The 12,610-nt window shown below is 40.4% G+C and overlaps 1 long non-coding RNA gene across 6 annotated transcripts; it reads left to right on the top strand.

Moving 5' to 3' along the window:
• Positions 1-812: 812 nt before the first annotated feature.
• Positions 813-11,764, top strand: LOC131195318 (uncharacterized). 6 transcript variants are annotated; one of them, XR_009154410.1, is made up of 6 exons: positions 813-1,286; positions 2,077-2,209; positions 3,839-3,919; positions 5,565-5,637; positions 8,579-8,655; positions 10,622-11,764. It is a non-coding gene; the product is annotated as an uncharacterized LOC131195318 (long non-coding RNA). The 6 variants fall into 6 exon arrangements; XR_009154406.1 differs by having other exon boundaries at positions 3,867-3,919; XR_009154408.1 differs by lacking the exon at positions 813-1,286 and adding an exon at positions 1,369-1,528 and having other exon boundaries at positions 3,867-3,919.
• Positions 11,765-12,610: the final 846 nt, after the last annotated feature.

A 12,610-nucleotide genomic window follows, 5' to 3' on the forward strand; every position in this document is an offset into this window, starting at 1 on the left:
TTTGATACACTTCCATATTTCTGATAAAAAAGTCCCATTTGTTAAAAGTCTGTTATTCAATTTTTAAAAATATATGCTGCATTCATGAGTAATAATTTTTTTTTTTAAAATAGTTTAACACCTGACACCTAAGGTTAAAACACTGCCCATTTCTGAGCTGGATATATAACAAAAAATATTGGAATTGTCTGGTTTTATAGCACCATAAACGTGCGCAGTATTTCCCATTCACACTAAAATATGAGCTGAGAAGCTTACAGCTGAATTATAGAATCTCCAAAGTAGAAACATCAGTGAGCACGTCGGAATGAATTTTTCGTGCGTATGGAAGTTTTTCATACGTGTTAAACAGATGCCGGGCTGACCAATGTGGCTCTGGGGAGATTTAGCACGTCTGTGATGTTTGTGGGAACAACCACTCGCGAAGAGCTTTCTATCTTCTGCCCTGTTGCTATGCTTTTCAGTAGCAACCATTCACTCTTTGGAGTATCCCATTGACAAACGCAACGTATACTCCAACCAGTTCAGTACCGGTACCCCCCAACCGGTACCCCCAAGATGCTAAAAAAACCCAAAAACACCACTTTCACTCTCAGGATCTTCAATTCAGGGAAACTGCCTTTTCAATATCACTCCCTGAATACGATCCTGGCTCCCAACGCCGTGCGGGCGATTTCCCAACCGAGCAGCAAGCCCTCTCCTTCGATCGTCCGAATCCGTTACAAGTTTGCAGAATTCGCTCCGGATCGCAATTGGAAGAGGGGGAAGGGAGGGAACGTCAGATCAGGTCGAATGGTTCTGTCCTGCTTCGAGGCCATCAGAAAACTGTCAAGCATCCGAGACAGACAGTGGGTCAGAGGATGCAGACGATACTCCCCACGCGCGTTGACTCAGCGTCACCCGAAACTCTCCAGCTCGGTGCAAAGGAAAGCGAGACTTAAAGACGCGCCGTCTGCCTCGCCCAGAAGTTACTTCGCTCTCCGGCTTTCCTCTTTTTATTCCACACACACACACACACACACACCCCTCCCACAGTCACGGAACCCGGAAGTTTGTATGTGAGCGCGTCTCTTTCTGCGTGGTGGTTGGCGTTTCGTTTCGTTTCTTTCTTTTTTTTTAATTTCTATCACATGGCAGCGTGCGAGAGAGATACAATAAAAACAGAAAAATGGCGACAGTCACGTTGTGGCGACTCTGTGCTGCGTCATTAGATAATCTTCGCGCAAAGAAAGCTAAAGAACAAAGACGAGAGAGCGAGGGGGGGAAAAGCAGCGCGTCTGGAAAAGGTGGGTGGGCGAGAGGCAGAGACTTGCCAGAGCGCGCGGGGAGCCGACGGACGGGCGGACGCGCGTGGGGGGGAGGGGAGTGGGGGGGGGGCAAAGAGACGATTAGGGAAGGGGAGGGAGGTGAGCGAGCGCGTTTATTGCAGGGCACCGAGGTTGGCATCCCAACTCTTTTTCCCCACCCATCCGCCCGCTCGCAAATTCGGCTTCACGGAGCCTCGGGGTTGGGAAAAGTCCTGCGAGAGGTTGGTGGAATTTTGACGCGAGGGGCCAAAGCTTTTATTCGCCTCAGGGAGGACGGGCGGCGGCAAGCTCCGGGGCGAGGTGTCGATGCCTGTCCCTCCTCCTCCTCCTCTCCCCCTCCCCCTCCTCCTTTAATAAACGCGACCCGCAGCTGGGCGAGCGAGCGGGTTGGGGGGTTTTTTCCCCCAAGCTGAGCGTTTCCCTTCGCAGTTGGAGTCTGCGCTCTAACTACTAGGCATCCCGGCGACCGCCAGCCGCGCTTTGGCCAAAGGGAGCCAATGTTCGCCTTTTCATGGGCTGGCGAAGGGAGGGAGGGGCTGGATATAAAAGACCGGAGAGAGGTTCGGGCCCGGGACTGGAAGGGGACCCGTCCCATCCCTGGCACATATAACCCCTCTTCCTCGGATGGATGCTTCCTTGGAGGGAGGTTTGCTCGGCGACCGCTTGACCGGCGGGCTGGAGCGAGCGAGGGAGGGGGAAAAGGAAGGCGTCCGCTCCAGAGGGCGTCGTGGTGCCTCTTAAAATGTGGCGCACTATTATTTTCCTTTAGACTCCTGGCCCGGTTCCTTTCCAGTCAAGTGATTGTAAATATAGCCCGGGTGTTGTTTACATGAAACCATCCAGGGGGAGGAGCGCAGAGAGGAGGAAGAGGAAGGCGGAGGAGGCTTCCCAGGCTGGCAGGGGTGAGTTATCCCAAAAAAGGAGGAGCCACCGGTTAAAACTGAGGGCCGGAGGCTCCGACCGGCGGTGTCGGTATGCGCGCTGGTGGCGAGCGCCTCCCTCGCGGCTGGTGGCTGGCCTCCGCGCGCTTGCTGTGGTCCGACTGCCTGGCGGGCGAGTCCGGTTGCTCTATCCGGGCTGGGCTTGGCGTGTCCTCCAAAATGATCTCGGCCTTTTTGCTTTTCTCCAAGCCCGCTCCTTTTGGTTTGGAGCTGCTGAGGTGTGGAATGGCTTAGCTTCCCACCAATAAAGCAGCTGCACCTGCCGGGTGTGATCAAAACCTTTTTCTCCCTTGGAGCTTTCCGGATTTATGGACCTGCCGTTACCCACCCCCACCCTGTTCCCAGTCAGCATGGCTTTCCCTAGTGTGCCAAAAAGGCACCATCATTTTGGGGGAAAGGGGGGTAGAGGTGGAGGGTTATGCTGCTTGGCCCTCTTCTCCATGGCAGAGAATGTCCTGCCCTCCTAGCTGTCATGCTTGTCTTCTTTTCTTCCTTTTTAATAACATTGGTGGGAAGAGTTCTCTGGCTCCAACATTACCCCCTTGCTTGGTGTTTGCATCTGCCAAATACAGAGCAAAATTCTGTCCTGCTTGTTAAAGTATCTGTGGGAGGACCTTAAACCCTGAAGCATCCTTGCTTCTTGAAGAGATTCTTAATAAGCCAGGATTAATGAGACTTTGAAATGCTGCCTCTGCCAAACGTTATTTATCTGCACAATTCCTGAATGTATAAAAGGTCTTTCTGGATGTCACCGGTATGAGTTACTTCATTTTACTGGCATTTTTATTCTGTGAGATCCAATGGTGTATTGGAAGGAAAGTATGTAAATAAACTTCTCAGGACTATCTGTCCGCCCCATTGGTTTGTCCATCAGCAGAAACTTTCTAAAGGAAAGGGAGCAAAATTGGTGAAGGTGGGAAAAAAAGCTGACAAAGAAAAGACTGAGTTTGAAAATGGCCAGATGTGCTTGGAGTCTGCGAAGAGAAAAAAATGAAAATTTCCCAATGTGTTTCTTTGGGAGAGGGCATGAATTTAGACTTTTACTGGTTGTCCCATCTTAAGATCCTTTCCCGCCTCCTTCCTGGTCACATGACCCAGAGTGAATGCTCAGGGCTTGGAAAGAATTCAAGAAGTCGTGTTCTACATGGGTTCCCTACCTTGTTATTCTTTCCGATCCAGGAAAGAGATTACATAAAGAGACTTGGGACTTTGTTTATCAACAGGATAATTCTTGGAAAACGAAACTGGATTGGCAGGAAATTCCAACAGAAGAACTGTGAGTTAGAATAGGGGCTGGATCTGGACAAGAACTGCAAATCCCCAATGTATCCCAATGGAAGAAATACAGTAATTGAGCAGTGGGCTCTGAATGCTGTTGGCTCCTCATTCTAAGCCCCATCCTTTCCTAGAGTGTAGCTGTAACTTAAGGCCTTGGAAAGAATTCCAGTAGCCATACTTTTCATGTTTTCCATATATTTTGCTTTTGCAATACATTTTTACCATTAGCCTATCCTGGCTACCTAATGAATGCATGATTGGGGTGTAATAAGTATCATTATGTCTCAGTATCTTTTTTTTTCTGTCTCACAGAAAACTTACTGTCTCACTTTCCCCACAGTTGAGATGAAGTGCTAACCCACCCATTCTGGAATCCGCAAAGGGCTGTATACAGTAAGTATTAAAAACTACTATCCCCATACAGATCTCTAGCTTTTATTGCCTCTGATTAAAATTTTAATTTTATTTAATTAAAATTAAAATTTTTGGTCGCCACGATATAAAAAAGATGCTGAGACTCTAGAAAGAGTGCAGAGAAGAGCAACAAAGATGATTAGGGGACTGGAGGCTAAAACATATGAAGAACGATTGCAGGAACGGGGTATGTCTAGTTTAATGAAAAGAAGGACTAGGGGAGACATGATAGTAGTGTTCCAATATCTCAGGGGCTGCCACAGAGAAGTGGGAGTTGGGCTGTTCTCCAAAGCACCTGAGGGTAGAACAAGAAGCAATGGGTGGAAACTGATCAAGGAAAGAAGCAACTTAGAACTAAGGAGAAATTTCCTGACAGTTAGAACAATTAATAAGTGGAACGACTTGCCTGCAGAAGTTGTGAATGCTCCAACACTGGAAAGTTTTAAGAAATTGTTGGATAACCATCTGTCTGAGATGATGTAGGGTTTCCTGCCTGGGTAGGGGGTTGGACTAGAAGGCCTCCAAGGTCCCTTCCAACTCTGTTGTTATTATTATTATTATTATTATTATTATTATTAAAATCACTGCCAATCACCTAACTTCCTGTAAGGAACTATGCAAGTTTTATATATCTTAAGACAGTCCTAGCTGATGTTAGAATGAGTGGAAATATACTACTTAATCACCTGTACAGCTAATTTGCCTCACTCATGGGTAGGAACAAAATGATATAACAAAGATGCAGCAATCATTTGTCATTTACCGACCATTTTCCGTTAACTATAAGTAGAGAAAGGACATAAAGTCTTGGCATGTTACAGAAAAAAACCTGATATGCTGACTGATCCTAGGTATATTTACTCAGATTTCAATACAATAAGAGACCTAGGTTTGTGTTTACAATTGCAGGCTTAACCCTAAACTTTGGCATCTCACAAAACAATGCGGCATCCCTGTAGTATATTTCCATCACCTATTGATTTGCTATCACTAGGTTCCCCCAAGGGAATTTGGTTTGTAGGCCTGAGCTGCTGCACCTTCTAGAAATTAACTCTAAACAAGTCTGAATTAATTAATCTTTGTCGTTCTGATGTTAAAAGTAATGGAGGTAAATAGTCCCCAGAAATATTAACTAAAAAATCCAGTGGATATTTCCATTTTCTCTTACTGTTCTTCTGTTGCAATTTGTAACTTCTATGCCTGACAATTTACATCTCACTATCTTATGCAAATCAGATCTGTTATCTCCTTTGGTTATGTTTTGCTTTATAACATGGGATTTAAAAAAAATAAATCTAGCAAAGTGAAGGATTGTCCAGGGCCTCCCTTATTCATATCTTGAAGCAGAATGGCTGCAGTGCTGGGATTGTTAGATCCAATTTTTTGTTTCACAATGATTGAATAGGTTATATTTTAACAAAATGTAGGAGTGTTTGTTCTCTCTGGCCATTAAGTAACAAAAGTCCAGGTCTATGACCTTGATTCTTTTATTGCAGCATCTGTGGTTTTGATGGAACTTTTCTGTAAATACAGAGAAAGAAGTTCTAAATTTATCTGTGAATAGAATTTGACTTCTCTATATTTATTAGTCTTATTTTCCCTCTTTCTCTGTTACCCCGTATAGGCAGTGAAGATGTGAAGATGCCTTATGCCTTTTTCTGAGGAATGCAGCTCCTAATGTTGCCAGCCTCAAATCTGTAAGTATTTCTCTGTGGGCTTGTTTGTTTCGGCTATGAGGCTTTGATGGAAAAGAAAATACTAGGATTGAATGTCAACTATGACTGACAGTAATAGGGTGCTTGTGAGATTAATGTGTTGAATTATATATTTGTTTAGTGGTCTTGACAAGACAAGTATCATTTGGGATGGATGAGACTTCTCCTGTCTGTCATAGAATTCTTAAGCAAATGTTAAAAATAATGTAGTTGAAGAGAGTGGTATTTTTAAAAGCAGAGGCTAGCAAGAAGTATGTACAACAAAATTTTGCAGATAGATGGTGCAGCTGAGATTTAGAATATGATGTCTGTATGTAATTTATCAATTTTTGTATGCTTTGCTTTTTATCTTTTTAATTCTGCAGTCTAATGTGTACTTAACATGTTAGAGTTGGTTTGTACATTATGGATCTTGAGTGAGTAAGATGTAACCCAGAGCTTTGTTAACAGTCTTTCAAAAAACGCTTTTTACCTCCAGCAACTATTGCCTAGAAAGAGAAGAGAGGTGGGGAAAGCAGATATGGGAAAGCAGAGCAAACAAAAGACAACTAAGTAAAAATATAGCAACATGTAACTATGAGAGCCAGTTTGGTCTAATGGTTAAGGCACAAGGCTAGAAAGGGAAAGATTTTTTTTTTTTTACATTTATATCCTGCCCTTCTCCGAAGACTCAGGGCGGCTTACAGTGTATAAGGCAATAGTCTCATTCTATTTGTATATATTTACAAAGTCAACTTCTTGCCCCCCCCAGCAATCTGGGTCCTCATTTTACCTACCTTATAAAGGATGGAAGGCTGAGTCAACCTTGGGCCGGGCTTGAACCTGCAGTAATTGCAGGCTACTGTGTTCTAATAACAGGCTCCTTACAGCCTGAGCTATTCCGGCCCTATGTCTCCCGTTCAAGTCTTGTCTCCACTGCACCGGGTTGTTTTTCACCAGCTTGAGTTATTTGTAAAAATAATAAAGGTAGAATTATACATACATACATACATACATACATACATACATACATACATACATACATACATACATTAAAAAATGTAAAATAAAGAAATCTTAATTACTGACATATTTTAAGATGGAAATTTTTCAGAAATTAAATTGGCCAGAAGGGTTTAATTAAGAAAAAGAAAATATATGGGAGAGATCTAGCTAATGTAAGTTTATAGAAAAATTCATTGGTTGCAATTATGCTTATTTAATGCCTGCTCTTAAAACAGTGTTGCTAGGAGTACATCTGTATTTTTCACCCCTAATTAATTTATCAGTTACAGATCTGTAGATTTTCTTTTTTTCTTTTTTTTTCTCATAGCATCTACAGTGCTTTCAGGCCTTAATAGTACTGCATAGCACACAGGCAAAGATGGTTAAATTGAGAACACCTTCTGCTCAAACTTCCCTGAAATGAATCAATTATTTTAGTAGAGCTTGTACTCAAGTTCCCAGTGGATAATGTTTCACATTTTGGTCAAGGTTACAGGGAATTCTTGCTAAACATGCTCTAATGCATTACGGTCCATTTAAAAGTGGTTAAGTATAAAGATTGAAAAACTTCATTGTGCTGTGCAGAAGGAAGGATCTGTACTTCTGTGGAAATTTAAAAGAAAGATAAATTATGCATTTAAAGGCCGAAATGGAATATTTATTCAGTCGTACTGTTGACACCTTTTGCAGCAGTTGAGGAAGAGACTATAGAATTTTAGTAGTATAAAGATTGCCTATCATAGTTTTTTTGCATATAAATTTAGTCAGAGTAACCACTTTACATTTCAGTGAGGCAGGACAAAGAGTTTAGGCCAGGGGTGTCCAAACTTGGCAACTTTAAGACTTGTGGACTTCAACTCCCACAATTCCTCAGCCCTGGTTTAGGCAAAAGACAGAGTAAGGTTTTCACCAAACTTTAAAAAATTGATTCCCAAATATACCAAATTAAACTGTTTTGGGAGGAAAGGCTACCTTCAGGACATTTTAACAATAGTTGTTGTGGTTACTTTTTAATGTCTTAGAATCACTGTAGCAACCATATCAATTAATGCTAATCAAATAACTGAAGGACTTAGATTTGTCTTTGGCACATGCCTCCACATTTGCATATTTAACTGTCTTATCATAGTAACACCCATTGGGTAACTATCTAGCAAAGATAGGAGGAAATTCTGGGAACTGAAGTCTTAAAGTTGCCAGGATTGAGAAACTTAGTTCTATAGAGGAATGTGTGGTAAGAAGGAAGAGGAAGCTTAGCGCCCTGTTTTCCTGAGGTAAATACCAGACATAACTACCACATATACCATTGAGTCAGTCTTGACTTTTAAGTCCCTGGGTGTTTTCGGATTAGCTTAGTTTAAATCTACTTCACAGTGTTGTTATGGTGGTAAAATGGGGAAAAGGAGCACAGCGTATGTACCCATGAGTTTCTGAATGCAAAGCTGGGTATAAACTCACAAATAAAAATAGATCTAAGGCACACCCCAGGCTGTTGTGTCTGGGAATTCTGGCAGTTGCTCTCCTAAAACAACTGAGAGGTTACTATGTTCAGAAAGCCTGCACTGAATGATGATTTAATGTTATATGAATGAGTTCCCCAATCCTTCACCCTGACTAAATTGAAGACATCACCAGTTTTCAATTACATTTTTAAAATCAGAAACTATTTAATGATACACCCACACTTTAAATAAACTATGTACTGTACATTAATATTTGAACTTAAAATGCAAAATAACACTTTCATTTTCTATGCAGCCATGCTAAAGGAGGATGAAGTAAACACATTCAAATCTGAGTGTGCTTTATATGATGTTGATCCATAATGTATCAACATATTATTAGAATATTATTAAGGCTAAGGTATATAAAGGAATGTAGCAAGTTTCTTTACACCAAATAGATTACTATTTATTCTAGCATTGTTTGTTTTGAATAGAATTTTCCAGGAACTTCCCTCAATTCTATCTGAAGATCCACCACCAACCGGATATGAAATTAATGCATCTAAAAAAAGTAGGTTAAAATGATGTGTTTCATTGAAGAGCAAAAATCTGCATCCAGTCTAAATGTTACAGTCTATTTTAAACTGTGGAATGCTATTTCCGAGCAGAGGAAAACCATAACCTCATCTTGTTAGAATTATTTCCCCAACATGTCAGCATCGTCTGAAGAATTCAGAATTTATATGCACATTCCTAAGCAATAACACTTTTTCATTTGGATGGTGGAGAATGGCCAGCTGTCTGCAAGGAATATGAATCCTTCCATTCCCCACCATCCTGTCAGAGCTGAAGAAACTTCTTGGATGAGAAGTGAAACGTCTTCAAAAGAAAAAAACAAGAAAATCCAGTTGCCTCTTGAAAAAGCACCTTTGGGACAACCATGAGCTGGATGACTGAGAATCTTCATAGATTTTTAGCTTTGAACTTTGGGATGAACATCCTTCGAATGGTATGGGAGTATGAATGGATTTCCAGAAAAATCGCAGACTACATGAGCCATTTGCACTTCAGTTTGAGATACAGACAACACAGACTTATCCCCAATAGCTTCTGCCTGTCCTCAACAGTGAAGGGACACAGGGCAGAAAACATCCTGTAGCCAAGAAGGCTCCACACTGATTTGCACTGATCCTGAGGACACAGATAAACCTCAATGAAAGCATGCAGATGACCAGCTGTCTACAAGGAATACACATCTTTCCATTCTCCACCATCCTATCAAAGCTGAAGAAGTTTCTTGAATGAGAAACAAAATGTCTTCAAAAGAAAAACCAAAGTCCAGTTGCCTCCTGTAAAAGCACCTTTGGTGCTGAATAGGTAGAAACAGTCTTTTATGAATAGTAAAGGCAACTGGACTTCTTGGGGGTTTTTTTCTTTGAAAATGTTTCTCTTCTCATCCAAGAAGCTTCTTCAGTGAACTGAAGAAGTTCTTGGATAAGAAGTGAAACTTTTAAAAAACAACAACAAGGAAATCCAATTGCCTTTTGAAAAGAAAACAACTTCAGGACAGCAATGATTGGATGATTGATAATCCCGATAGATATGGTCTCCTTTTAGGTGAAAAACTGACTTAAAATCAATAAAAGTTGTAAAAATGGTTTAAGGGTTAGGCACGTATTGGCACAATAATAATTCCACTTCTGTACAGAAGTCACATCAAAGATCTTACAAAGATTTAATATTCATTCAAGTAAACATGATTATACAATTGATTCCATCTGTCTCTCTACAGCTACTGGTTGTCAAATGTCAGAAAAATCTAAGTTTTAGGTATATTTACATATACTTTAGTGAGGGCATCAGTCTTTGTAATGCACACCGCAAATACAATTTCTAATGATTTGTTAATAATCCATTTGTTTGTTTTCTTGGCTATCCGTATTGACCTTCACTTGGGTGTTTTGCCCACAGACTGTATGGGAAGATAAATAAGGGAAATCCCTGCCTCTAGTTTATTTTCACATGTTGATTTTGTTTGGAGCCTTTACATGTCTGTCTCTGTTTGCATTAATATGGGTTTTTGGGGCAGATGAACATGAGTTTACACAAATAAATTACAGGTAGTCCTCAACTTACAAGCACAACTGAAACCAGAATCTTTGGTTGTTGAGCAAAGTGGTCATTGAGCATCCATCCTGAAATGCAAGCAGGATTTTGGCATGGAGTATTTGCAGCACGGAGTGTTGGCAGCCAGCTTCCCCCCCCCCCCCCGGGCAAAACAAAGAAGACACTCTCATTTCTGGGAGCATGATGTAAATGTCCGGTGCTGTAAAAACATACTTTTGAATGGCCGCTGAATGAATGGTTGTAAAAGGGAGGACAACTTATAGTTAATCCTGCCAGGTGCTAATTAATCAATTCAATGGGTTGTCTCCGTTTTTTTTGTCCTAACTTTTTTTTTAAAGCAATTTGTCAGATATGTTTTCATCTCATTAGTGCCCTCTTGTGATTTTCTTTAAAAAATTGTTTCTTTTCAGATGTGCATTACATGGCAGCTTTCAGTCAGAACTGGAAAGAAGAAGTGAGTTTCTGTTCCCTGGACTCTGTCCAAAAGTCCAGTCCTGACAGCATAACTGGCCACAGAAGTTATTACCTTTATAGCAGATAATTAGGAATACTTATGGATAATAAGAGCAGGTGGATCCAGTCTTTTGCTGCGTGGAACTGCATTTAAAACCATCAAGATACCACATAGATACATAGATAGAGTACATACCGATGTAAGTAAATGGACTGTGTGAGACTTAGGGGAACCATTTGACAGATAAAGTGTCTTTTTTTTCAACTTGATTAACCTGTTTTAGCTTTTGGTAGGCTTCTATGCTAAAAATTATAGGAGCCCCAAGTTTAGCAATAAGCTATTTTTATTTGTAATGTGCCCTGATGATTTCTTTTATGGGAAACCCTATACATCTGTTTTGTAAAACACAGGTCTGGCTTAGACCATCAGCAGAATAGTTAGCGCGTCCTTAAGTGACATTAATTTTAGCAAAGTTGTTGAAAAAATATCTAGGGCCTATTTTATTGATATGTGTGGCAGAAAAACATAAGTTCCAGAGATATTTTCCTTTTCTCTCATCAGAAATCTATGTTGCCAGCACTAATCTGGATAGTTCAGTTACCATTTTATCAATAAATATATAAACAGTATTTTGTTTAATAATTTTCTATTTAGTTATGCATAATTAACTAGAGAATCTTCAGCACAGTGAACAAATGGATTACTATTCAGGCAAGGCTTCTGCTTATATGTGCTTAATTGTCAGGTATGTCTGAAACAAACAACATAAAGTTTTCAGGAAGTTTGGAGTTCATTGTGGTCTTTTTTTTTTTTTTTTGGAACCCTCAGCTGTGGATCAACTGATAGCACCTGCACCTTGGGATTATCTGATGATTCTACATGAAGTCAGGCAATGATTGACAGGCTGCCCTGGCTCAGTTATCACTGTGCTGATGCTGTCTATACTAAAGGTACAGTACTGTGATAACTGAAGGATGGTAGCCATCTTAGCTTCAGAGGAATTCAACATGTGGAGATCAAAGACATTACTTGATTCTGTAACACTTGTGATGCTTTTATAGATGAAAATTAAAGAGAACATCTGGATGCTGGAAAAACATATTTACAGTTTTATGGCTTACTATTTCATTTCTTAAAGGGATGATACGTGCTTAGATGTACGACAATAATCAAAAAGGGAAGGTTTAAGGTGCACTTTGCTTTATTATCATATTTGGAGGACTCCACCAAAAGTTATAATGTACTGAATCAGTCATTCCAAAGAATGAGTGTCTCTCTTTGCTGTACATGAAATAAACTCTAAAAGGAGTCCTTAACAGTTCTGAAGCATCCCATTTTTAGCTACTTGAGCTTTGCAAAATTAAGGGCTGAAAAGTTCAGTACTTTTTTAAAAACATGATTTGGGATTGGACAGAGTCTAAGAGGAAAATTCCTTTTAGATCCTCATTCTAACCCGCTTTTCTCTTACATATTTTAAGATAGATGCATCTTTTTCAAAAACTGTTATGAAATGAACCAAAGCAGCATGCTCTCTGCAGATATTTCCTAGCTTTGGTACAACCTTAATCCTGACTGTCCCGTTATGGATGGGGTATAATATATTCTCCATCAAAGATATCTGGCGCTACAATTGGCAACTCTATTAATTGTATTTAGAACTATTTTAGGTTAGGGTTAGTATCAAATCTGAAATCATTTCTGAATTAATAATTACCCCATATTCTAAATTAAGCATGAATTGGTTTATCTTAACCACAGTTAAGATGTAAATCTAGAGAGAATGACCCAAAACAAAAATCCAGTATGTGTTTATCCTGCCTGCTAAACTCTCTTTTGTGTATTTCAGAAGAAACATGAAAAGACAAGGCACTTTTCTACCAGATTCCCTGTTTAGGATTTTTTTTGGGGCGGGAGGGAGGAGTCTAAAACTGTTATCAGGTACATA

The sequence above is a fragment of the Ahaetulla prasina genome, chromosome 3 (genome assembly GCF_028640845.1).
Source record: "Ahaetulla prasina isolate Xishuangbanna chromosome 3, ASM2864084v1, whole genome shotgun sequence".
NCBI lineage: Eukaryota > Metazoa > Chordata > Lepidosauria > Squamata > Colubridae > Ahaetulla > Ahaetulla prasina.